This window comes from Podarcis muralis, chromosome 13 (assembly GCF_964188315.1).
Source record: "Podarcis muralis chromosome 13, rPodMur119.hap1.1, whole genome shotgun sequence".
Taxonomy (NCBI): Eukaryota; Metazoa; Chordata; class Lepidosauria; order Squamata; family Lacertidae; genus Podarcis; species Podarcis muralis.
The window spans coordinates 31,173,069-31,198,976 of NC_135667.1; the positions used below are offsets into that span (position 1 = coordinate 31,173,069).

The following is a 25,908-nucleotide window of genomic DNA, read 5'->3' on the forward strand; positions in this document are numbered from 1 at the left end:
GTCGTGGCTGACTCTGGGGTTGTGGCGCTCATCTCACTTTATTGGCCAAGGGAGCCGGCGTACAGCTTCTGGGTCATGTGGCCAGCATGACAAAGCCGCTTCTGGCGAACCACAGCAGCGCACGGAAACACTGTTTACCTTCTCGCCGGAGCGGTACCTATTTATCTACTTGCACTTTGACGTGCTTTCGAACTGCTAGGTTGGCAGGAGCAGGGACTAAGCAACGGTAGCTCACCCCATCGCAGGGATTCGAACCGCCAATCTTCTGATCGGCAAGTCCTAGGCTCTGTGGTTTAACCGACAGCGCCACCCACTTCCCTCAGCTTCATTGGATGACCCCATATCCAAGCATTACCCCTGAGAGAGAAACTTCTCCCTGCCCACTTTCACTATGTGTTATCTTGTATGCACACCTCTATCATGGTCCCCCTTGCTTTTTTCTAAACTAAATACCCCCAAACATTCATACTTTCTTCATAAGAGGGTTGCTCCAGCATGTTGATTAGGTTGCTTGCCCTTTTCTGCTCCTTTTCCAGCTCTACGGTGTTCTTTTTGAGGTGTGCTGACCTCAACTGTACACGCCATTGCAAATGTGGCAAAACCATGGACTTTTATGATATTATTATGATATTGCCATCAGTGTGTCCCTAGGAGAAAGCCATGGACAAGCCATTCACAGATCAAACATTATTATTATTATTATTATTATTATTATTATTACTACTACATTTATGTCCCATCTTTCCTTTAAGGAGCTCAAGGTGGTGTCCATGTTTTTCCCTCTTTTCATTTCACAGCCCTGTGAGGTTGTTGTTGTTGTTTAGTCGTTTAGTCGTGTCCGACTCTTCGTGACCCCATGGACCAGAGCACGCCAGGCACCTCTGTCCTCCACTACCTCCCGCAGTTTGGTCAAACTCATGCTGGTAACCTCGAAAACACTATCCAACCATCTTGTCCTCTGTCGCCCCCTTCTCCTTGTGCCCTCCATCTTTCCCAGCATCAGTGTCTTCTCCAGGGAGTCTTCTCTTCTCATGAGGTGGCCAAAGTACTGGAGCCTCAGCTTCACGATCTGTCCTTCTAGTGAGCACTCAGGTCTGATTTCCTTAAGAATGGATGCATTTGATCTTCTTGCCGTCCATGGGACTCTCAAGAGTCTTCTCCAGCACCATAATTCAAAAGCATCAATTCTTCGGCGATCAGCCTTCTTGATGGTCCAGCTCTCACTTCCATACATCACTACTGGGAAGACCATGGCTTTAACTATACGGACCTTTGTTGGCAAAGTGACATCTCTACTTCTCAAGATGCTGTCTAGGCCTGTCATTGCCCTTCTCCCAAGAAGCAGGCGTCTTTTAATTTCGTAGGCTAGGCTAGATGCTTACTGGCCCAAAGTCACCCTGTGAGTTTCATGGCTGATTGGGGAATTGAACCCCAGCCTCTCAGGTCCTGGTCTAACACTCTGACCACTGCATCAAAGGATTTAATAGGATTCAAGCAAGCATGACTTGCCACATACTAAAGGGGACAAACACTACCCACTATCATTGCTCAAGCAGTCTGTGGGCAAAATTCCTTTCAGGCCTCTGCTGTGGAGACCACCAAGGCTATTGTGATAGCCATCTCTTATCTTGATTGCTCGCTAATGGGCACTGATGGTCAGCTGATTTCAAGAGCTGCCTAAAGATGTTTCCTCAAATATTGTCAGTGGCTAGAAAATGTTTCTTGAATGAGCACAGATACATGGTGGCTAGCTACAGAATAACTGGTTGTTTTTTATATCATTTGAAAAATTATGTAACTTATTTTTGATGCTTGCTTTTATTAGCATTTTTAATGAATAATTCATATTGCTTCTGTAAACCACTTAGAGATCATTTGCTTGAATAAGGGTGTGTTTTTTGTAAAATCACATTAATTAAGTAATTAATTAGCTGTTGTTACAGTAATATCCCATCTTTACTTCAATAAGATCCCTATTTTATTTTCACAACCTTTTGAGGTCGAGTTCATGTCCACCAGGAGCCATGTGCATTCAGTATTGCGAGCCCAATTTTGTGCAACTCCCTTCTGGTTGAAATCAGACAGGCCTCTTACCTGTTGAATATCTGGCACCTACCAAAAACCTTTTAAAATTATAGTTCCAGCAGGCATTTTATAGGTTGTGGTTATTTACCTTTTCTATATTTTATTTCTTGTACTCTGCTTTGAGATTAGTGTAGCTAAGTGGTATATAATTTTTTTAGAGAAATACACAAGTTAGGCCAAGATATGGTTAGGGGCTCAAAGTTCCCCAGAGCTCTCAAGGGTCTCTCAGTCCAACTCTCTAACCTATGGGTAGGCAAACTAAGGCACCGGGGCCGAATCCGGCCCAATCGCCTTCTCAATCCATTCAAGAATCCAGCCCGCGGACAGTCTGGGAATCAGCGTGTTTTTACATGAGTAGAATGTGTCCTTTTATTTAAAATGCATCTCTGGGTTATTTGTGGGGCATAGGAATTCGTTCATTATTTTTTTCCAGAATATAGTCTGGTCCCCCCACAAGGTCTGAGGGACAGTGGACCGGCCCCCTACTGAAAAAGTTTGCTGACCCCTGCTCTAACCACTATACCCTAATGCCTTCATAGGAGATTGAGAAATAGCAGTTTGGAAGTTAAGCTGTAGCCGGTAAAGTGGGAATGACTCAAGTTTTTAAGCTGGGTGGGAAAAGGCGCTTTTGAGGGTTCACACTGGATACACCTTGCTTTTTGGGAAAGTGATGCAGCTTTTTACTGACTGGCACTAGACAGTGTACCAGACTGTGTGGGCGTCTGCCTGCTCAACACATGTGTTTATGAATAAATAGATTTGGAAGAGCACCGTAAGGCTCCAGTGCTCTCTCGCCTCCCAAAGGAACACACACTGTGCAGGGTCTGCTGCTGGAATAATCACCTACTGCTGGGTGAAATGGGAAGCTACCCCCTCAAAACACACACATAAATGAAGGAACAATAAAGACCATGCCTATCTGAGATTTCGACAAGGACTAGAACCTCCAGACACTTTTTATATGAGTTGGCATTCCTTTATGACTTATACAGCAGAACCATCATTTTCAAGATAACTTTAGTCACAAGCCAGGCAAATAAGGAACTATAAATAATGATCCGATAAAGCTGGTAGTCTGTACTTGGACTTTGTTATCTTGTGCAACTACACATTCTTCATGCCTATTTTATAGTTTTGTTTTTCACCTTTTAATTTTTGTCTGTTGTTATAACTGTTCTCTCTGTTTTATATACATTATAAAATGAAATAATGATTTTAAAAATTTAGTAGTAATAATAATAATAATAATAATAATAATAATAATAATAATAATATAAAGACTGTGCCTCTGACCATGTGCAGGGGAACTAATCCAATCCCCATTGAGCATAAGGGAAAGGCCTTCTAGGTTAGAATGTGCAGTTTCTGTGCAGATCAGATCCTCACCCCCACAAACTAGCCTTTTGTCACTCACACTCTGATGTAAAAATAAAATAAAAAATCAAGTAGAGGAAGAATAAAATGAAGTTATTGTTCTTCAGGAACAGAATTTGCCTCGCATTTATATTCACGGGAGCTCCCACCTTGCAGTGTCTGGCCAATATCGGAACATTATGGCTCCAGCTTCAGTGAAGCCATAAATAGAGCACAATTTTTAGCAGCTTTGGATGAAAGGGCCATTTGCTAGGAGTGTCTCCTGAAACAACTCCTCCTCACTAGGAGGGTGCAGGGCAATCATGAAAGTGAGCAAGTAAAGGACAGAAAACTGGAGTAAAGTTGAGAGAGATAGAGAGAACCATCAAGGGAGGTGGTGAGGGTGCTAAAAAGAGAAAGGGAACCCTGCCCTCTGCCCTGAAACAGGGATAGAGAGCCAGATAGAGTTGGACTACAGCTCCCATCATCCCTTGCCACTGACCATGTTGGCCAAGCTGGTGCTTCCACCAGTGCGTCTTCACCGCAATAACCCAGCTACTACCATTCTACCTCCCAGTAAGTAGCAGTGATGCAACTGACTGGAGATCAGGTGAGTACTGCTGACCAAGCACACCATCTGTTTCGGAGGGCAACACTACCAACGGGGGATGGAGAAACCTGTGGGTGTCAAAGCTTCTGAAAAAAGCTGGCACTTTGGCTGAGAAAGGTCCCTCACTCCGGGTCCTAGATGGAAGCCATGTTTCTCTATTCTAAGGGCTTATCGTCCCGCTCTTTAGCGTTTGATCGGGGCAAATGGCAATAGGTGTGTGTTCTGCTTTAGAGATAAAGAGCAGGTTTCTTCTAGGAAAGGAGCAGACCAAGAGGAAAAGCACTTAGACCTGTGATTTTCTAGGCACGGGACAAGTGAAAGTGCCGACGAGCCCTTAGTATGGGGTAGACACAGGCTGCAGTTGCTCACTGGTGATAAAAAGACACACTGCATATGTTCAGATTTACTCCATGTAGTAGCACCAGCTTTCCTCAGAAATATCAGCCGTCCTCCTCCATATCTCACATCTCAGCATACTGCAAACGGAACTTTTAGAAGGTTTGCTGAATAAGATGAATTTGTCTGCAGCATAGTTAAGCCATAATAATTATGTGAGTATAAACATATGCAGATTACCTCCCTCTCCTCATTATTGCTGAATGAATGCTTGGGGCCATAAGTACTATTTAAAAACAAGATAGCTAATCATATTCATTCACACACACATAAATATACACACATATATACACATATGCACACAGAGACATTTTCTATACATTAGCCTGGATGATCATCATTGCCCTTAAACAAACTGATTCTCAAGAAACTGTCTGTGCATGGGAATGGAGAAGGCAGGCGGAGTATATTAATTTTAAAAAATGGTTATACACTGATTGCTTGTGTGATGCTCTGCTAATTGCACTGAGGCAAGATTTATCTTGGAGAAAGGTACTCAATCTTCACTAGCCAAACAGATGCAGAAAGTATTTTATTGAGTTCTGCGTTCACAGCTGTCAGAAAGTCAATTAATTTTTGCCAGGGGCATTGCTCATAGAGAGGTCTTTCTGAATGTCAGAGGAGGGACAGGGGCCTGTGAACAGATAATCCTTAAAAGTACAAAGTGTGTCAAACTGGGCTCTTCTCCTGTTAGCCTCTGCACTGGTATGGAAGCCACTGCTGTGCTACTCTTTCCCAAGCCACTTAAGTTAATATGAGAAGCCCCATACCATTCGAAGCTCCCCACACCAACATCCACTCCTGGAAAAATGGGTTAAAACTGATTCCTCCTACAAAGTCTTCTCAAATTAACCAAGTGACATGGGAAGGAATGGTGCTGCTGCGGTTCCCCTCATTCCACCATGACCAATACCAGGCCAGTCTCACAATATCAGTGGTAGCTGGTGCCCATTGTGGCTGGTAAGGCAGAAGGCCAATAGTAGGTGGAGTCCGAGCCAATGACAGACAGAGCCACCCCTGATGGTTCTAAGAAAAGAGAGAATCAAGTAGGAGCAGGCTGAGTTTAGTGCAGCAGTGTCCCATTCAGCCTAATGGACCAGCCTCAACTATGGGATTATCACACACCAGCACCCCACAAGCATCACAGGGTGGGAGTAGCACTAACAGGGTGCTCCCTGCCAAATATAACACCCAGGCAGGCTTGTATGGGAGGACATGCTACTTCAGATATTTGGGGACCAAGTCATTTCAGGCTCTGTATATCAATGTATAGGCCATAGTGGGGCACATAATATGCCATGACCCATATAAAAAGCATTACTTAAAAAAAGCCCCTGCTACACTGCAGATAAGCTTCGTGTGACACTATCTGCCTTGCTTCAGCATCACACCCTAACACAAGCTGGGTCTAGCAGAAACTTAGGTTCCTGCACTATCTCCTCTTCTACAATGTCAATGTGAGGCCTTGGACACTTCCCATCAAATTATCCTCTATTTCCCATCTCCAAAAGGTGAATACCCTTAAGAGGAACAAAATAAAATTTAAGCACTTTGCCAGTGATCTGGAAATAATGAGTGCCATAAAAATGGCTGAGTGATACAGTCAGAAGGCAAATACAGTTAGATTTTAAAATCCACAATACAACAACTATGGCATGGTTTATTGCCCAAGTTCCTCTTACAGATCAGAACAGGTTAGCAGATAAGTACCCAAGGATTAGTCAAATGGACATTTTCATGATTGAAAAGGCAAGCTACACAGGGAAGGATACTAGGGTGTTTCCAACACATCAATTCTAGGGGAAAGCATGTTGGAATTTGCAGGTGCAGCTCAGTTATTTTGAAAAGAGGAGTTTAAAGTTCAGTGCCAAGAGCAAAAATTACAACCATGTATTTATGTATATTCCATGATAATGCATTGGCTTTACTGTTGGGTACAGAATTCAGCATCCTTATAATCTCAGCATTAATGTCGAGCACATCCAGACTGGTAGTTTTTGTTTTGCAACATGTCACTGAAGCAATATTAGTGCACTAGCATTGGATTTATACTGGAGCATCCAATGCCACCACATGACTGCTTATCTAGGGCTGCCAAATTTTGAAGAGCAAACAGGACACATTTGCTGACTTCTACTTTTAACTATGGACCGCTACAACGACTCTCATCTTACCCATAGAGGCTAGTGGCGCGGGGCCCCAGGGCACCAAGTTCTGGAGGGCACCAGGGAAGAGGCGGAGGCTGGACGTGGTGCCACCCGAGATCAGCTCACCGCCCTCACCCGCCTCCGCCATGCCGCGCCAAAGCAGCACTGCGCCCAGAGCCTCTGTCTGCCATGGCCACCATGGCACAAAGCGGCCAGCTGAGCCGGGAGGTGCCGCGTCCAGCCTCTGCTTCTTCCCCGCTGGAGGAGCCGCCCTCCAGCCGCTACCCGCCTCCTCCAGCCCCGCCAGCAGCGCCGTCCTCCCTAAAAAAAGGTTGACAACTCTGGGAAACGGGGAGGGGGGCAGGGGGAGCTTTGCACCACAGCGCCGGATATGCTTAAGATGGCCCTGACTTTCATTTTACATACCCATGAAATAGAGGACATGTCCTTGAAAAAGAGGGCATATGGCAACCCTATAATTGGGCCAAAAGATCGAAACAAAGCCCATAACGTTTGTGGTAAAAAAATGTTACAGGATTTCAGCAGGGAGCTACAGGCATGCAACCAACAGGAAATGAAGTACATACAATTACAAACCTCAAAAATTTTGCAGGCACAAACGTTACTGAAAGCAGTAGGGCTAGGCGATATCAACTTTTCAACATCACAAATTAATACACACCATACTTTATATGCTAAGTAACATACTCATAGGGACGCGGGTGGCGCTGTGGGTAAAACCTCAGTGCCTAGGACTTGCTGATTGTAAGGTCGGCGGTTCGAATCTCCGCGGCGGGGTGAGCTCCCGTCGTTCGGTTCCAGCTCCTGCCCACCTAGCAGTTCGAAAGCACCCCTAAGTGCAAGTAGATAAATAGGTACCGCTTTATAGCGGGAAAGTAAACGGCATTTCCGTGTGCGGCACTGGTGCTGGCTTGCCAGTTGCAGCTTCGTCACGCTGGCCACGTGACCTAGAAGTGTCTTCGGACGGCGCCGGCTCCCGGCCTCTTGAGCGAGATGAGCGTGCAACCCTAGAGTCGGTCACGACTGGCCCGTACGGGCAGGGGTACCTTTACTAACATACTAATAGCATATTCACAGTTTTATATGCTATTGGGTAAGGCTTGGCCAAGGTACTGATTTTTCCCATTTTCCTCTTACTTTCTACACTCCATTCCTCCCTCCTCTTTACAGCTGGGTCTATATCCCAGGGTGATGGAAAGATCAGAAGGTTCTCAATCTGTGCCCCTGGAATACAAAGGATATTATCAACACAGCCAAGCTGTTTCCATGAATTTCCTCCAAAAGTTGCTCACTCGGTTCAATATATTGGAGAGGCAGACACTCCTTGAATTTGAAAAACATTAATCCACCTGTGAGAGTCTCATAAGAATAGTCTGCAGAAGAAATGAGAGCTAAATTATATCCAAATAGTATCAGTATTGTACTAATGTAAGTTTTCAACCAGATACAAAAAGAGCAATAAATACTGCAGATCACTGGGCAAACCATCTGTTTCAACGAAAAGTATTTTTTAAAGATCCTGCAAATGAATCATAACTTCTAATTCCTTGGGGGGTCTGGGGAGTTTCTTATCAGATTCCAGCTTGTAATGTTATTATAACTCCACTGACCCAAGGAAACCATATAATGGAGTTGTAATAGTATTTCAGACAGCTTGTTTTGTATACTGAAGCACAGATGGAAACGAGAAGTAGTTTTCCTATAAAAGAAGATTCACCAAGGTGGAAGGATTACAATACACAATGATCTTGGAAAGACTAGCACACTTCATCATTCAAGCTGGAATCTGGTAAGATGCCTCACTCACACACCTGGCCCCACATACCCAAAGAATTAGAAGATATTGTTCATATACTGGAATTTACAAAAGACTCTTGGTTGAAACAGATGTTTTACAGGCATCCCATGCTATTCATTGTTATTTCTGTATATGGTTGAGAACTTGTATTAGTACAATACAATGCATTTAGCCATAATATGAGTCTCTCCATCTGTGGCAGAGAATTTTGGATTTTTGGCAGTCCAAGAAGTTCCATGATTTGCCCACTATGAATGGGCCAGAAAAAATAAGATAATCCCAGTGGACAAGGGGTGATATTTTGGTGCTTGCATGAAACCTTACCCCTGTGACCCTCTCCTTCAGTAGGAAAGGTGGAATAAAATGGGGAAAAGAGACAAATATGAGTAATTCTGTATATATATATTAGTCTGCCCTTCATGAAACATGTCTTCATTACTTTCCCCACACTTCCAAGTTGTTTTCTATGTTTTTGTACATCTCTGACAGCTTTGATAGGGTTAGATACCACCTGTATTGCATCTTTATCATGTTTTCTTTCATGTTATAACATGCCGTAAACTTCAACCTGCCCTTCATGAAACAAATGATCCTAGGGCAGAGTACATTGAATATAAAATCATACTATCAAAACAATAATTTCAATAAACACAGCAAAGTAATTCCAATAAAGGCAGTGAGTAAAGCAATATAAAATCAATCAGTATAACCTATACTCAAATATCAGTGACTCAATGCATCAATAAAAGCCTGAATAAAGAGGGATTTTTGTTAGCTGCTGCTAAAATGTTGGAGCCAACCAGATTTCAAGAGTAAGGGCTTATCAAAGCTGGGGAGCTACCACTAAGAAGGCCCTTTCATGAGCTGTAGCGATACAAATGTGAATCAGAAATGGTCTAATAAGTATAGCATCCTTAGCACCATCTTAATGGCTGAGTAACCAGATTATTTCCCCCCCAGGCATTTAATTCTGATTTTAAACAAAACATGGAATGGTTTAACTGAGCAGAATGTCAAGTATACTCTTGCAGCATGAAGCTTCAGATTGTTGCTTCTTGGACTCTGGCACCTTCCTGTCCCTTGGGCACAACGGGTGTTCTGTGCACAAGGCAGGAGAGCTGGACTAGGTGGCCCCCCTGAGGATTCTGCAGCTGCTAAAATTCTATGATGAAATTCTATCTCTTCGCTTCAGCAAAGCCGCTCCTTGTCTATCAAGGGCAATTAAACAGAGCTCTCTGAGGCTCTTTTGGAAGGATTTCATTGTTAACAAGCAGATAATAATTCCTTTGTTCATTCCTCCAAGTCTTTGAATATTTGTTCTCGGCTCATCCTTTGCGTAGTAGAGAAATGAGAGTTCTTTGCTCTGCTGGAGGATGAGAGCTCTGGGGGGTGGGGGGGAAGGTGGAGGGAGGACTACGTGGAAGCTTAGCTTAAAGAAAGTGGCACTGGCTCTTGATTAGGAAAATGCTTTCAAACAGGCCTGACTCACCAAGCTCAAAAAAGCCCATCAGGTAAGCATGGCATAGGAAACTGCCATATAAGATCATTGGCCCACCTTGCTCAGTACTGTCTACACTGACTGGCAGCAGCAGCTCTTCAGGGTTTCAGGCAGGAGTCTCTCCTCAGCCCTACTTGGAGATGCCAGGGATTGAAGCTGCAGACTTGTACATGCAAGGCAGATGGTCTACCACTGAATTATGACCCTTCCCTCAACACAGCAGCTTCTCAAGACACCTCTTTTTTTTCTTCTTACCCAGAGCTACAAAGGGATGCAGATTTGTTTGTTAAGCACTGGGCAGATCACAGCGGCCTGTTTCACAATTACTACTAAACCAGGGGTGGGGAACCTCCAGCCTGCAAGCCAGTCTTGGCCTGCCAATTTGGCCTGTGACACCTTTTCCTCCAAACCACGCCCACTCCCCTTTCAGCTGACAGTGGTGTCAGGTGATGAGCAGGATGACAGGTTTTAATCCTGCATTGGCAGGGAACAGGATCGCAAAGCCAAAACAGCAGGATTTCATTCCCCACTCATCAGCTAATTAATGGGGCTTAAAGCACTTCTCAAGAAGCAGTCTAGACCCTGTTATCATCATCTGAGGCCCTTCTTCATGTTCCTCCTCCACAAGAGGACCAGAGGGCAGCAACACAAGAAAAGACCTTTTCTGCAGTGGCTCTCCACTTGTGAAAATAAGAGAAAATGCATCACCAAAGAAAGAGAGCAAAGTATGCATGTATGCAAATTTAGAAATCAGCACTATAATTTGAATAGAAACCCAATACACCTGTAAAGCAATGGGTCAGTGCGTCTGGCTGTTAAGCAGAAGGTTGTCGGTTGAAGCCCACCCAGGAACACACTGCACAGGATTCCTGTATTGCAGTGGGTTGGACTACGTGACCCTCAAAGTGCCTTCTAACTCTACAATTCTATGATCTCATAATAATGGTGAAGACTGTGATCAGGTGACCTGCTCTGTGCTTGCTCAGTCTGATGCCAGGACTATGTTAACTGTGGTGGGCAAAGTCAAGGCCCCAGCTTGCTCTCCCAGCTGACGGTTATCTTTAAACCAAATTTGGACTGGGCAGGCCTTCACAAGGAGAACTCCTTCAAACAGAGAACTGCCCTTTGGCAGCCCTGCAGATAAGAAGGCTGTCCATAGCTGCTCTATGCTCCTTTGTCGTCCCTTTCCTCCTCCTCCTCCACTCAAATTAAGTTTGTTTCTCAAATCACAGTTTCTCAATCACAGTTTCACAAATCACAGTTTCTCACTAATGTCAGAACTTGGAGAGTGAGTTTTCAGAAACTAGGAGACTAAAGATAGGTGCACAAAAGGAAAAAAGAAAGAAGGGAGCTGACAATAAACCATGGCTCATAGGTGTGTGGAACCTTTGGCCCTCCAGCTCACATCATCCCTCGCCACTGGTCCTGCTTGCTGGGGGTGATGGGAGCTGTGGTTCAGTAACATCTGGAGGGCCAAAGGTTCCCTACTCCTGGTTTATTGGATCAGGATCATTACATCTAAACAAGGCCTCTGTGTGTGCTTCAGGCACAGAAAGGAACAAGGGTATGCAACACCAGCACTGATGATTGGCAGAAAGAAGCCTAGATTTTGTTACAGACATCCACATTTCATTTTAAATAAATATTTTCAGAGAAAATGTTAGGAAGGGTGAAAGGAGAAGCCAGGAAGTGGGGGGGGGGGAACTAATGGGGGACCATATGAAACGTTCCAAACTGCCAAGAAGTATTTCTGTTTCTTCCCCTGTTAGAGGATTGTACAAGCAGCACAGATCAGTCCAACCTAGGGTTAAATTAAAATCAGCAGAAAAACAGCAGGCATGGAAAGGATTGAACACACACACACACACCCCTACCCCTTCTGTTTTTCTGTATTTCCCCCTCCTAAAGCTGCTTTGCCATAAACAAAAGGGCCATAAGGGCAGGGGTTGGCAGAAGGTAAATTGGGGTGATTTGTAGTAGATCAGTAACTTCCAGCGGTTTAACAACGGCATGAACAAAAAGGGCTCCCATGCCTACCTGTTCCAAGAAAATTAGGTAGCTGAAATAAAGAAAGTTTGCACATAAAGGACAAACCAGGATGTCATTTGTGCATGGGAGGACTGTGAGATAGTTCTGGTCCCCCCAGCACTTAGTGTGTGTTCAGAGGCATCTTGGTCATTACGGTAATTCTAAGTATGGAGGTCCCCCTGTGCCAAGGTTCTGCATCTGGCTCTGGCTGGTGGATCTCAAGGTTCTAGTAAGAACATAAGAAGAGCCTCGCTGGATCAGGCCACTGGCCCATCTCGTCCAGCATTACTGTTCTCACAGTGGCCGACCTGATGCCCATGGGAAGCTCACAAGCATGACCTGAGTGCAACAGCACTCTCCCCTCCCGCTCGGAACCACAGCATAGAGGAAGAGCAAAAAAGAAGAAGAAGTAGGTCCATTGAGCCTGAAGTCTGACCACCTTTGCTACAGGGATTTTAAAAAACACAGTTTAGCCCTGGGAGGGCCTGCTGTGAGCCCTACAAACTTCAGGGGAGCCTCTGGCTGTACAAACAAGCCTATTAACTAACTGCCCATTGATCAGTAGGCCACTAAACAGGATAGTATTTGGTTTATGAAAATATTCTATCTGATACTTTGATTTTTTTTAAAAAGCCACTCCTGCTTATCTCTCCCTCATCTCCCTCCTCCACATCCCTCAGTCACATGCGATCACTCTCCCCAAAAACAAAATTGCATCCTGAGCTGATTTGTTCAGGTCCTTTTCACTAATTTGCATTCCCTCCCTTGGCACAGGGAGCTGAACTCATCACAGCCTTCCCTCCTACTTTACAAACGCATCCCCCACAGTGACAAAGCAGTCAGATATGTTCAAGGGATTGCAGGCTATAAAGGCAACCCTGTTAGAGAGGCCAAGGATGGCTCCTGCAAATTATACGGCAGAGGCTTGCTACAAATCAATGGCTGATTAGGTCTGGGATTTGGATCCGGAAAGCTCCTATTTGAACACTGATGAGAAATGGCCCGTGCGACATGAGAAACAACCATCCTTTCTCTCCAGCTCTGAGCAGCTTTGGAGGCATGATGGAGAATGCACTAACAGCTTGGCTAGATCAGCCTAGCATAGCGTGGAAAAATCATTTGATACACACTGGGTGGAACTGACTCATTAATGGGGAGTTCGTCAGGTTACATCCCCATGTAGCTGCACAAGGGAGGCTTTGTATCCTAATTACAAGGAAGCTGAAGCCAGTGTAATTAAGTAGAGATAATCCCATGGAGATAGAAAACCACTGGAATAACACACAACTCTGTACTTCTAATTCCCAGTTGAAAGCTGCCACTTCCAGAGCAGCAGTACAGTATAGAGAGGAGGGACCACTTGACCCCAGCATGTTTTGTGTATTTGCCTGACACAAGATTATGGTACTTTGCACATAGGGGTCCATTCAGTGTAGTGATCAGCCACCAAAGTTGACACCTCATTGATTGGTGACATCTGCCTTTTTCCCCTCTAGAGGAGGAATGAGGTTCCTCCAGACCTCCAAATATTGTTGGACCCCACTTCCCATCAGCCACAGCCAACATGGTCAGGGAAGATGAGAATTATAGTCCATTATGATTTGGTGCGGGACGCGGGTGGCGCTGTGGGTAAAACCTCAGCGCCTAGGACTTGCCGATCGCATGGTCGGCGGGTCGAATCCCCGCGGCGGGGTGAGCTCCCGTCATTCGGTCCCAGCTCCTGCCCACCTAGCAGTTCAAAAGCACAATTAAGTGCAAGTAGATAAATAGGTACCGCTTTCTAGCAGGAAGGTAAACGGCGTTCCGTGTGCTGCTCTGGTGCCGGTTTGCCGGAGCAGCTTCGTCACGCTGGCCACGTGACCCGGAAGTGTCTGCGGACAGCGCTGGCTCCCGGCCTATAGAGTGAGATGAGCGCACAACCCTAGAGTCTGTCAAGACTGGCCCGTACGGGCAGGGGTACCTTTACCTTTACCTTATCATTTGGTGCACCAATGTTTTGCCACCACTGCCCTAAAGGTCACAAAATCAAGGATTTAAAACAAACAAAGTCTTGCCAATAGTCACTTGCCGGTTCACGTGAGGTGAAAAAGGTCACTCCAGAGTGACCTTCTAAATAAGCACCTATGATTTGGAAATTACTTATTGGTTTATTGTGCATAAAGCACTGGCAGTGTGCATGGGGCCATAACAGCTGCGGCAGACAGGACAGTACATGACCCTGCCCCAAGGAAGTTACAATTTCACTTTCAACAATACCCTTTCCTAGAGAGAAATACATGTAAGAGGATTGGGTTGAATGTAAAGGCTCAGGAGGGGAAAAAAAGCCCCCCGTCCTTCAAGTGCTACAAACAATTAAGGTAAGAACTGGTGGGCGGGTTGACTAAAAAAAATTGTAAACGTCTTTTATAAGGCTGGTTCACACCAAGAACCTAACAGGTTGCAACACACTGTCTTGTTCACAGTCTATATCTGTAGACTGTGCCCACAGTTCTGGATGCCACAATTTAAGAAGGGCAAGCTGGAACATGTGCAGATGAGGGCAACGATGATGATCCAGGGTCTGGAAACCAAGCCTTATGAGGAACAGTTGAGGGAGTTGAATAGGTTTAGCCTGGTAAAGAGGAGACTGAGAGGAGATATGATAGCCATCTTCAAATATCTAAAGGGCTATCACATAGAGGATGGAGTAAAATTGTTTTCTCCTGTTCCAGAGGCTAGGACCTGAGCCAATGGCTTTATACAAGAAAGGAGATTCCAGCTACATATCAGGAAGACCTTTCTGACAGTAAGAGCTGTTTGACAGTGGAGCAGACTCCCATGAGAGGTGATGGACTTTCAATCCTTGGACGTTTTTAAGTTGAGGTTGGGTGGCCGCCTGTCATGTATGATCTAGCTAAGATTCCTGAATTGCAGGGGGCTGGACTCTCAAAGTTCCTTCCAACTCTACATTTTGTTTTGTTTTATGTTTGAAAGATTTTCATGAATAACAATGGTAAAGACAATGTCTCTGTTTTCAATTCATAGAGTCCTTTCTACAGGTCAGTTATATTCAGTGTGAGACACTGCTGTCATAGGCATTGTGAGGTTGTGGGGAGAGAGAAGGGGGAGAAAGAAGGGGGTACAGTGGTACCTCGGGTTAAATATTTAATTCGTTCCAGAGGTCCGTTCTTAACCCGAAACTGTTCTTAACCTGAAGCACCACTTTAGCTAATGGGGCCTCCTGCTGCCGCCGCCCCGCCAGAGCACGATTTCTGTTCTCATCCTGAAGCAAAGTTCTTAACCCGAGGTACTATTTCGGGTTAGCGGAGTCTGTAACCTGAAGCATCTGTAACCCAAGGTATCACTGTATAATGGTACGTGCAGAGTTTAGTGTCTGTGTCACGTGGGTAGGTTTTGTTTATTTGTTTTTGTTGGTGGCATGAGGGAGCCCAGAGCATGGTTGGTTGCATTCCGTTGATTGCAGTGAGCTTTGATTTGAGTGACCAAGTCTACAATTCTATGATACAATGATTCTAACCCTGCAAAGGAACGTCCAAGGTACACCTTGGTCACTGGACTGGTTAGGGGGTAGGCCTCCTCCCATTAGCCTTTCTGGCTTAGTACTGTCTACACTGACTGCTAGTGGCTCTCCAGACAGGGGTCTCCTCTCCCAGCCCCACCTGCAGATGCCAAACAATGAACTTGGGACCTTCCACATGCAAAGAAGATGCTCTACCACTGAGCTATGTCTCTTTCCCAGCGGTAGTGCCATCATCAGGGGGTGCATATGATATGGAGTAAGTGTACTTCTCTCCTGTGCCACCCATATCCAACCCACAACCGGTGTGTTCGGACAGTGTATGTGAAATGGTGAAAGAGTAGTGAGGCTTCCAAGATCTCCTGCTGCTCCTCAGCAGATATAACCTGAGCACAATAGTGCTCAATTAAACAACTTTTCCTCTTTCTTTTAATAGAATTTTCCCTCCATGCAACCACTTTCTTAATACATCTTATTCCAAAATTCTTTTTGTCTCAAGATCTAAATTTATTCTCATTTGCTGCGACAGGGTTCTTAAAGAGCAGCCACACAGCTTGCACAATTTTTTTTTTACTTAAGGTATTCATTTTTAATTTTCTTTTCAGCCAGCTTCATCAGTTTTGCTGTGTTCCTGTTTTGAAGGGAATTAAAATGAGAAATGAAGCAGCAGGTGTGTGTGTGTGTGTGTGTGTGTGTGTAAGTAAATAAGTAAAGAAAACAACTCTACACAGCAGGAGACCATGAAATAGGCAAACTATTTTCAGAACCTCAGTATTTCAGAAAAACAGCACAAAATCCAGCAAGAAATTTCTCTTACACAAGCCCTATGAAAGTCAATGATGCTTGAGCAAGAGAACTTCTCTCTGGATTGTCCCCATGATCTGCACCTTCTTCCGCACCTTATGTGATGCTAACAGCAATTAATACAGTCCTCTTATTACTATTAGCCACAGGCGTCATCCCCAATTCCCTGAAGCAAAAGAATTTAAAAATCACATATCAAAATCTACATATCATAACTGAGAGCACTGCAACAGATTGTGATCTTGGAAAATTATTGCATAGCATAAAAGGTAAAGGTAAAGGTACCCCTGCCCGTACGGGCCAGTCTTGCCAGACTCTAGGGTTGTGCGCTCATCTCACTCTATAGGCCGGGAGCCAGCGCTGTCTGCAGACACTTCCGGGTCACGTGGCCAGCGTGACAAAGCTGCATCTGGCGAGCCAGCGCAGCACACGGAACGCCGTTTACCTTCCCGCTGGTAAGGGGTCCCTATTTATCTACTTGCACCCGGGGGTGCTTTCGAACTGCTAGGTTGGCAGGCGCTGGGACCGAACGACGGGAGTGCACCCGCCGCGGGGATTCGAACCGCCGACCATGCAATCGGCAAGTCCTAGGCACTGAGGTTTTACCCACAGCGCCACCCGCGTCCCATTGCATAGCATAGCAGATCCTAAAGCTGCCTGGGATATCAGAACTCCCTCTTCTTCCTGAGCAAGCACTGGAGCTCTCACGAAGAAGGAAAACAGCAATACTTAATATTTATTTACCATATTTTATCATAATCCTTACAACAGCCCTATAAGGCAGGGCAGTATTGTTGTCCCCATACTGCCTGCCTGGAAAGCCAGCTGTTTTACATTCCTTTGCCTGAGCAGCACTTGGATACTTTTAACTCTAAATTAGCAACTTCACTTCTAAATAAGGGATGTCTCCTGAACAACCCCAGCTCTCAAAGCTCAATCTTTATAGCCACCATACAACAGTAGTGCTAATCAGAAGTGCTTTCCCTGCAGGAAGTCCTAAGAAAGATAAAATGTGTGCTCCTTAAATAATGAAACCCAATACACAAGGTGAGTCATTTTGCTGGGGATTCTGACATACACTTCACTGGGGCAGAGGGAAAAGGTGGATATTTTGGTGATGCTATTAAAAATGGCATTCACACGGAGGGCTTTTCTCAGAAACTGGATGCGCCATAAAAACTCAACAAAATTTAATTTCAGTGCTAGATCTCAGCTGTGCAGCTGCTGAAATATTGAAAGTATATATCTGAGCAGGTGAGGAGTGCAGCTATTTATCTGAGGCAGTGCAATCTCCTTTTAATGGCAGGGCTCACACTAGGAACATATGAAGCAATAAGGAAGGAGTGCCTTTGAGCATGTGCAAACTATATTTTCCTAAAGACTGAGGAAAGCTCCTTGCTAGATTTGAGATGAGGGGACAAATTCTTCTGAGTGTGAAACATCTATTTGGGCTTGACTCATAACGCCTCAGTTTTAAAAATGCAGGTGGTGTTCTAACTCCCAGGAGCACAAAACCCAACACAGAGAGCAGTAAAAAACAACCACCCCAGCATTCTATCCAAAGCAAAGGGAAAAGGCACCAAGCTTAAATCTCTACAATGCAAAGGTTGAATTGCAAAATGTCTTTTAAAGTGTAAGGCTTTGATCCTGGTACATGTGGGAGTAATTATAGGGCATGTGCCCCTGAGCATGCTCAAAGTGCACTAATCACTAAGAAACCAGCAGAATGCCAAACACACTTAGAATTAGGAGGTAAGATTTGCAGGAGAAAGCAGGTGGTTTCAGACGGACTCCAGTCCCAGCACCTCCCATTTCAAAAAACTATGCACTGATTACAGAAAAAGCCAGTTTCCTGAGCCTCCTGCTAAATTCAAGGATGTTCCTGCAACACAGAAATCCAGCTGTTTCTGTACCGTGTGTTCTTTGCTATCATGTTATCCAAAGCTGCCCAGTATCATTAGAGGTGAAGCATACAAAGAGACACAAGCAATACCATGTGGTTCTTATTACCACGAAGACCATGGGTAGGCAAACTAAAGCCCAGGGGCCGGTTGTGGCCCAATCGCCTTCTCAATCCAGCCCACGGATGGTCTGGGAATCAGCATGTTTTTACATGAGTAGAATGTGTCCTTTTATTTAAAATGCATCTCTGGGTTATTTCTGGGGCCTGCCTGGTGTTTTTCCATGGGTAGAATGTGTGTTTTTATGTAAAATGCATCTCTGGGTTATTTGTGGGGCATATAAATTCATTCATTTTTTCTTCTTCAAAATATAGTCCAACCCCCACACGGTCTGAGGGACAGTGGACCGGCCCCCTGCTGAAAAAGTTTGCTGACGCCTGACAAAGACAGAGCAACACAGCTCCTCCCCCTGGAATGTGGGGATGAACATTCCTACTGGGGTGCGGGCACCAAGCAGCGCGCACACACACACACACACACACACACACAGGAAAAATGTTCTATTCAGACTAGCATGCTTTTATCCCTTGGTAGCTGACAGGGGCATTTCCTGGAGGTCAGCAGTTAAGGCAAGCTTCATTTGTGCTCAGCAACTAGTGACTCCTATTAAGAGGGATGTTCATCTCCTTCAGCCAACTTTGATCCACTTTCCTTCCTTTCCCCTGCTCAGATCCTCCTGCAAAAGAAATGCACTGGGAGAACCGGCAACACTAACAACAAGCCTTCTAATTAAGGATCGTCTGAGAGGAAGGCTAAAAACTCTGCACACTCTAAGAGGCACTCTCTTATTTCCTGTTTCATGCAGGTTCCTGAGTTTTATAGTTACCTAGTGAGTTAAATTATTGTTGGCAACCAATTATTGATCTTACATTAGAGTTTCTAGCAATGGAGGCTGGTTCATTAAGGGTTCTGCCTCACCAACCCTCAGCAACTCTGTCTACCCTCAGCCAGTGTCCACCTGCCTGCCTTCTTATTTACATCCAGGCCAGGTGGGGTGGCCCTGGCTGTCATCTTCCTCTTCCTCCTCCTTAGTCTCAGTTGTGCCCCTTTTAGAACTCAGCAGATAGGAGGATAGAGACAAAATTAGAATTAGTTAACCCCTGCCACTCATTGGTTCTAGCTCCTCCTACTGTTCATCTCACTGCATTCTGCCCTACCAGTCTCAATTGGCACCCTCCACCATTGGTTTCTAGTGTTGCCACTGAAATTCACCAGAAGCAAAATTCAGACTGAGTCATGGGGGCTCCTTAAAATTCAGCATGTTGTCTAGCATTCTTCCCCCCACCCACTCCCACCCTTGAAATCTGTAACAATTTTGACAAATCCTGCTAGGGATCACAAGTAGGAAAAGTGATGCTACGTTCATGTCCATTTTGTGGACTTCCCACAGAGATCTGGTTGGTCACTGTGTGCAGGGCCTTGCAGAGCCAGGCAGAGGCCCGGGCCAGATAGATAATGTGGCCCTCCCTTTATTTTACCCTAGGGATAACTGAAGTCTTATAAATAAGTAAGTATATAAATAATTTCCACAAAAGTTATGAATATACCCCCTTTGGAATCGGAGGCCCGGGCCAAGTGTCTGGGCCTGACTGTGAACTAGTTGGGCCCCTGACTAGTTGGGCCCCTGATCCAGCAAGGCATATTCTTAAACTAGCTAGGACTTTTTTAAAATATAAAAAAAAGCAGGAGGGGGATGGCTCAGCCCAGAAATTGTTTTCAGTGCTTCATTCCTTTTGAACATCGGAGCACATTTCTCCCTTAAGTGTAGGAGCTGCCACTTCACTCAGGTTTTGAAAACCTGGTACAAAAACAGGCAGGTGATTAGTTTCCTGGCAGCAGTTCCTTCTCTCCCTTTCTTTTCAGCTCTTTCTGTACCTCTGTCATCCTTCCGCATCTTAAAAGCGAAGGCTTGTTTTTAAGCAACATGCTTGATATGAGGAAGTTTTGTTGCTAGGAGATATTCACAAATTCAGGGTTTACTTTTATGTGCGCGTGTGAGTGTGTGTTTCTTTCCTGCTCAGCCTGAAACAAGCACACACAGAGGAAATGTTGCGTCTGGCTGTGAAATTGGATCTGAGGTTTGAAATTGCAGGAGAGAAACATCCATGAGAGTCTGCTACGGATTTTGGCAGGCAGTGAACCAAGCATGCTCCATAAAAATAGAAGAAGACGCAAAGAGAATGGGATCAGTTTACCTCGGAGTTGACTGCCAGAGTACATTACTTGGAGGTGCAACAGTCCCATGTGTGGTGCCTGGAACCATTTGTGAGGATTAGTAGCAGCACACAGGGGTAGCTTGTCTACCAGGAGGGGTGTATTTGCTTCATACAGTGCATTTGCAAGGTGTTTACCAGCTCTGTCAATGGTGAAATGGACAATTGGTTTGCATGCATGTCACCTCAGTTGTTTAACCACCAAGACATAACGGATGGTCACAGGATGCCTAAGCTCATAGCATTCCTCCCTCCCCTCAATTAATTATACCTAGTTTAAAATCTAATATTACAGATGGATCTTGCTATAAACCAATGCTCATCAGAGATATGCTCCCAGCCCATTTTCAATACTAGGGCTTAGCTGGAAAATAAGACGAGAATATCTCAGAGCATCCTCTGTCCCTACATGCTGAATAATTGCAGCTGCCCCTTGCACAACTGAGATTATTTATTTATTTCCAATATCTTTAAACTGCCACAAACGGGGCAAAAAACAAATACAAACATACCAAAAATACAATACACTAAACAATAAAATATCATTCATACCATCAGAGGCATATGAAGGCCAGTGAAAACAAGCCAAACAGACTATGAAACCTATTTTAAACTTTTAAGTGCCTGAGCAAATGACCACGTTTGTAACTGGTACTGAAACAATTGCAGTGTCACCATCAATCTTACTCCCAAAGGGAAAGGTGTTCCATAAATGAGGCACCACCACAAAGAAAGCACTTTTCTCAAGGATCATGGAAAATACCCCCCCCCCCCAAAAAAAAAGATTTCAGAAATTGGCAAATTGATAAAGGTCCTTCAGATACTTGGGTCTCAAGCTGTTTAAAGCTTCAAATATCAGAACCAGCACCTTGAACTGAGTTCAACAGGGAATATGCAACCAACACAAATCTTTCAAAATTGGTGTACTATGATTCAATCTGGCTGAACCAGTCAATATTCTGGCAGCTGTATTTTGTACTAATTTAATTTGTTGGGTCATCTGCAAGGCAGCCCCGCATAAACACATTACAGTAATCAAATTGGGAAATTACCAGATCATAGATCACTGTGGCACGACAATCCCTGTCCAGGAACAGTTGTAGCTGGCAAACCAGCTGAAGCTAATAAAAGGCACTCCACATCACCAAAACCATTTGGGCTTCCAGTGACACTACTGGGTCCAGGAGTACCTCCCAAGATATATATCTGTTTTTTGGGGGGGGCTGAAACTCCAGCCAGAACAGACTGCATACCCAATTCCTGGGCATGGGAACTGCCTGCACACAGTGCCTCTGCCTTGTCAAGATTCATCCTCAACTTACTGGCCATCTAGTCCATTATTGAATCCAGACATTGGTTCAGCCTCACCTTATTCTGATGACACAAAGAAACAGAGCTGAATGACCCCACCCCAAACACTCTGATGACACCCCCCAGCAGGTTCGAATAGATATTAAAGAACATGAAAGACCATCTTGTTCCAGGGCTCCATGTCACAAGTGTCATGGAAATATGCTGAACTCTTCCCTCCCTACTCTGCACCTAATTCATACTACTTTTTGGAACTGACTCTGCAGGTAGGAGAACCACCACATCACCATGGCCCCAACTCCTATCCTACAGAGTCAATCCAGCACAATATCATGTTCACCACCAACAACAGTTATATCAGCAGCTATTAGCCATGATATCCATATCTATATCCAATCCTGCTTGCTACAGCAAATATTAACAGAAGAGGGCTGTTGCTTCCCAAAGGCAACTCTGCTGGAAACAGAATGTTGGACTACGAAGGATCTTCAGACTGATCTTGGGCAGCTTTCCCTTATATTCTAAGTATATAAAACGGGGGTATAGTGGAGGGGGAAGGTAGAGGAGCACTGGTCTGGGACTTTGTTTCAGAGCAGAAATTATGATGTCATCTGCAGGAGCGTCACTGTAATTTCCAGGCAAGTGAATGAGCAAGAGGCTTTCCGGCTTGTTTACAACAAATTAACATAAGGAAAGTCAACATAATTGATGAAATGATCACACAGAGGCTTGATGCTTCTTTCTTTTTTTTGAAATGGTTCCTTTTTCCAGCTATTTAAATGGTGACCTTTCTTTGTAAGATTGTTTGTGCTGCAAATTAAAAAGTTTGCATTTAAGCTGGCTGAATGTGTTTTGCGAAAAATCAGAGTATCTTCCAAGCTGAATCTATGCAGTCAGAACTAAGTAGCACCTAGTTCAATGGAGCTCAATCTCCCAGGGAAACTATGTGCCTGGGATTGCAGTCATGTTGATCCTAATAAATTAGGCATTATGCCATGCTCTTTGGTCAATGAGCATATGTGTGTATAACAATGAATTAACATAGCAGACTGCATTTTGGGTCTCTCCTTGGGGACATGGCATTGGGATGAGCTCCTGCACTGCGAGATTAACCACTACACAACTGATGTGAAATTGATAGAGAGCAACACAGAGCAGGGATCAGATAAAGCTTCTCAGGTTTCCCCTGTCTCTCTCAGAATCTGCATTACTGCAGAAGCCAGGCTTGCCCCAAGCAACTTTGGGTTTTCTTAAACGCTCACAGCAGGGACATAGAATCTCAGGCCCAGGGTCCAAATGCGGCCCTCCAAACCTCCCTACCTGGTCCTCAGGATTCTCCCTAGGCCACACCATCCCTTTCCCAGCTACATCTGCTACTGGCCCTGCTTCATGGCCTCCTTGAGTACTTTTGCTTGTCTGGGAATGACTCTTGCTTTTCTGGATGGGGGACAGAGAAGGCTATGTGATAGTGGGTAATGTCAAGAACACTCCCCAGCCACGTGAATGCACAAGGCAGATAGTTAACTCTTTATTGTCAAAGCTGACAGTCATTTCTATGGCTCTGAATACCCATGCACGCGTCTAGCGTCTCTAGGCAGCTATTCCCAGGTCCTCACTCTATGGAGCACTTGCAGCAACAGGGGGAGGGGGGTTGCAGCCGAAGTCTTGGAAATTATTTGCCGTGGGGCTATCAGACTTCTTGTGATCCGTACCAGATGGAGGCAGTTGCTACGACAACCGCTAGAATCTATCCTCTCTGCAGCAGCCTATGTTCCTTTCAATGGAATGGCTTTGAGGCTCCACAGGCCAAGCCCAGAGGGCAGAGGTGAGACACATTGGGTGCCTGTATCTCTCGACTGTCTTGTGTGGAGTATGACGTAAGACTCTGATGACATCATGTTGTCATCAGAGTCTTAAACAGTTTAGCCAATGATTACAGCAGAGGAATAGCAGACTCTTGGCTGTCACAGAAACACAGCTGGAAATTCCCTAGCACAAACATACCCTCCAACGTTTCCTAGATAAAAATAGGTAATCAATGTTTTCCATGAAGGACGCATCTGCACATTAGGTTAACACTGTTCTCAAACTGCTTCTTTCTTCCACTTTTCATTTATTTTACAAACTGTTTCGGCCCCACTGGTGCAGTGCAGAGCATTTATCACTTATCAAGATACTGCCCTATACCATGTCATATAACAGGTCCAGTGACTCTCCAGGGCGTCATTTAAGGGGCCATTCCCAGTTCTACTGCCTGAGATCTTTTTTGGCACCTTTGGCAGGCAAAAAGATGCCTCTACCCACTGAATGATGGCATCTCTGCTTGCTTCAAAGCACGCCTGCCCACATGCCCTGTGGCCAAATGGATGTTGCTAGCCCAATACATTTTGCAGCCATGAACAGCGGTATCTGAAAGGCAAGCCCCAGAATCTATAGCAGAGGATGTTGGGGGGGGGGCTCACCTCTCAAATCACATGCTATTTTAGCACTCTTAAAAATACTGTAAACCCCTTCCCCCCCCCAAAAAAAACAACAAATTGCCACTCACACTGCAAAAAATAGATTCAAGTAATTGCTGCTTTTTGTACTACCAGAGATAGTGCCTCTGTGGCTTCTCCATCCCAACATGCCTGTCACCTTTTGCAGAAAGTCACAAGCTTCGCCTAATTAGCCAGCAAAGGAATTCCTCCATTATCATCTTAAGACTGAAAACAAATAGCAGCATGAGCTCTGTACCATGCCCTCTCCTAGAAAGACTGTGGGTTGTTGTTGTTTTTTAAACATCCAGTCAAAGAAATAATTCTATACAACTTGAACACACATTGCATATAGCCATCAGGAAATGAAGAATATGGGTCAAATTATAGACGCATTTCTCATGTCTTGTTAATTTTTTTAAAGTGCAATTGCGAGGGGAGGGTAATCAACCAGTGCATGAGAATGGTTAAGCTTTTCTCTACACTGTGGTCTCACTGAAAATCCCCTCCCAGCTGCTATTTGCTCTGGGAGGGAAGCTGTCATTGACGCCAAAGGCAGCTTCCTTATCAAGGGAAATAGAAGCTTAGGTGGTAGCAACTTTCAACAGGGCCACAGTGTGAGGTCACAGTGTGAGGCCACTTGTGCCCAAAACATGCCAACTTAAAAAAGCTTTTGCATGCCACTCCCATGTTAAAATGCTCATGCAGTTTAGATTCTAGCCTGTAATGAGAACCGCAAGAGCCACCATTTGGTGGCCATTGTTAGTTTCATTATTAACTGCACTGAAATCAGCAGGGAAATGGGGAGCCCTGAGAAGTCTGAATTTAGATCTGATTCCACTTTTAATTACAGAAATGGAACTATTCAAGTGTGAGTGTGTACAAAATCAGGCATCCTAGTTATGTTATATTTATTTTGGTTAAAAAAAAAAGGCAGCAAGTTTCTGGTTCTAATGGTTCTAAAGACAGGCCTGAAAAGTATGCGGGCAAAATCCTGATGAAATTAGAGTAGCTCAATAAGCTGGAGATTTTGGGAGCAGGAAGCTGAGTAGTTATGAAATTGGGCTCCTGCACCTTACATAACTCCTTCCCGATAACTAACAGGAGGAGAATCAATTATGCAAAGTAAGCAAAAATGTGTGCACATTTGTTAAGATTATCATTTACACAGTTGCAGATTCCAGTTATTCTTGGCACATCATGGTTTTTTTCCTGAAGCACTGAGCACACACAACCCTGTTTATATTACAGCCAACTGGTAATATAATTTCTGTATTTACAAACTGAAACAAGATTGAGGAGGCTCTTTGATGGCTGCCAGTGCAATAAGCTTCCCCCGCAGTCTCTTTCAAGCGACTCAAAGCTCTGTTATGGAACTGAGCTGCCAAGGCTATCCCCATCCCTGCCTCTTGCCAAACAATCCCACAGAGTTTGGCTCTGTGGCACACAACAAAACTAGTCTGGATCACTGAGGGCAGGCAGGCTAGTGAATCTTCAGTTGGGCACATGCACATCCATGTTTAACATGACACTGTGGTCATGGAAACCACCCGTCATGTTAGGATTCTGCTAGAGTTGAAAGAATGTTGGACTGTGGAAATTTTCCAAGTGGAACTTGCATGTAAAAATATGATTATATATCCTCCTACTTTGATTCATCCATGCCCTCCCCACTCCCAGCATTCCCAT

At 44.7% G+C, this 25,908-nt stretch overlaps 1 protein-coding gene across 3 annotated transcripts in view; it reads right to left on the minus strand.

The window, feature by feature from the left end:
- LOC114581749 (acid-sensing ion channel 2) overlaps positions 1-25,908 on the minus strand; it is a 393,671-nt gene that overhangs the window by 332,634 nt on the left and 35,129 nt on the right. The window lies entirely within an intron of this gene.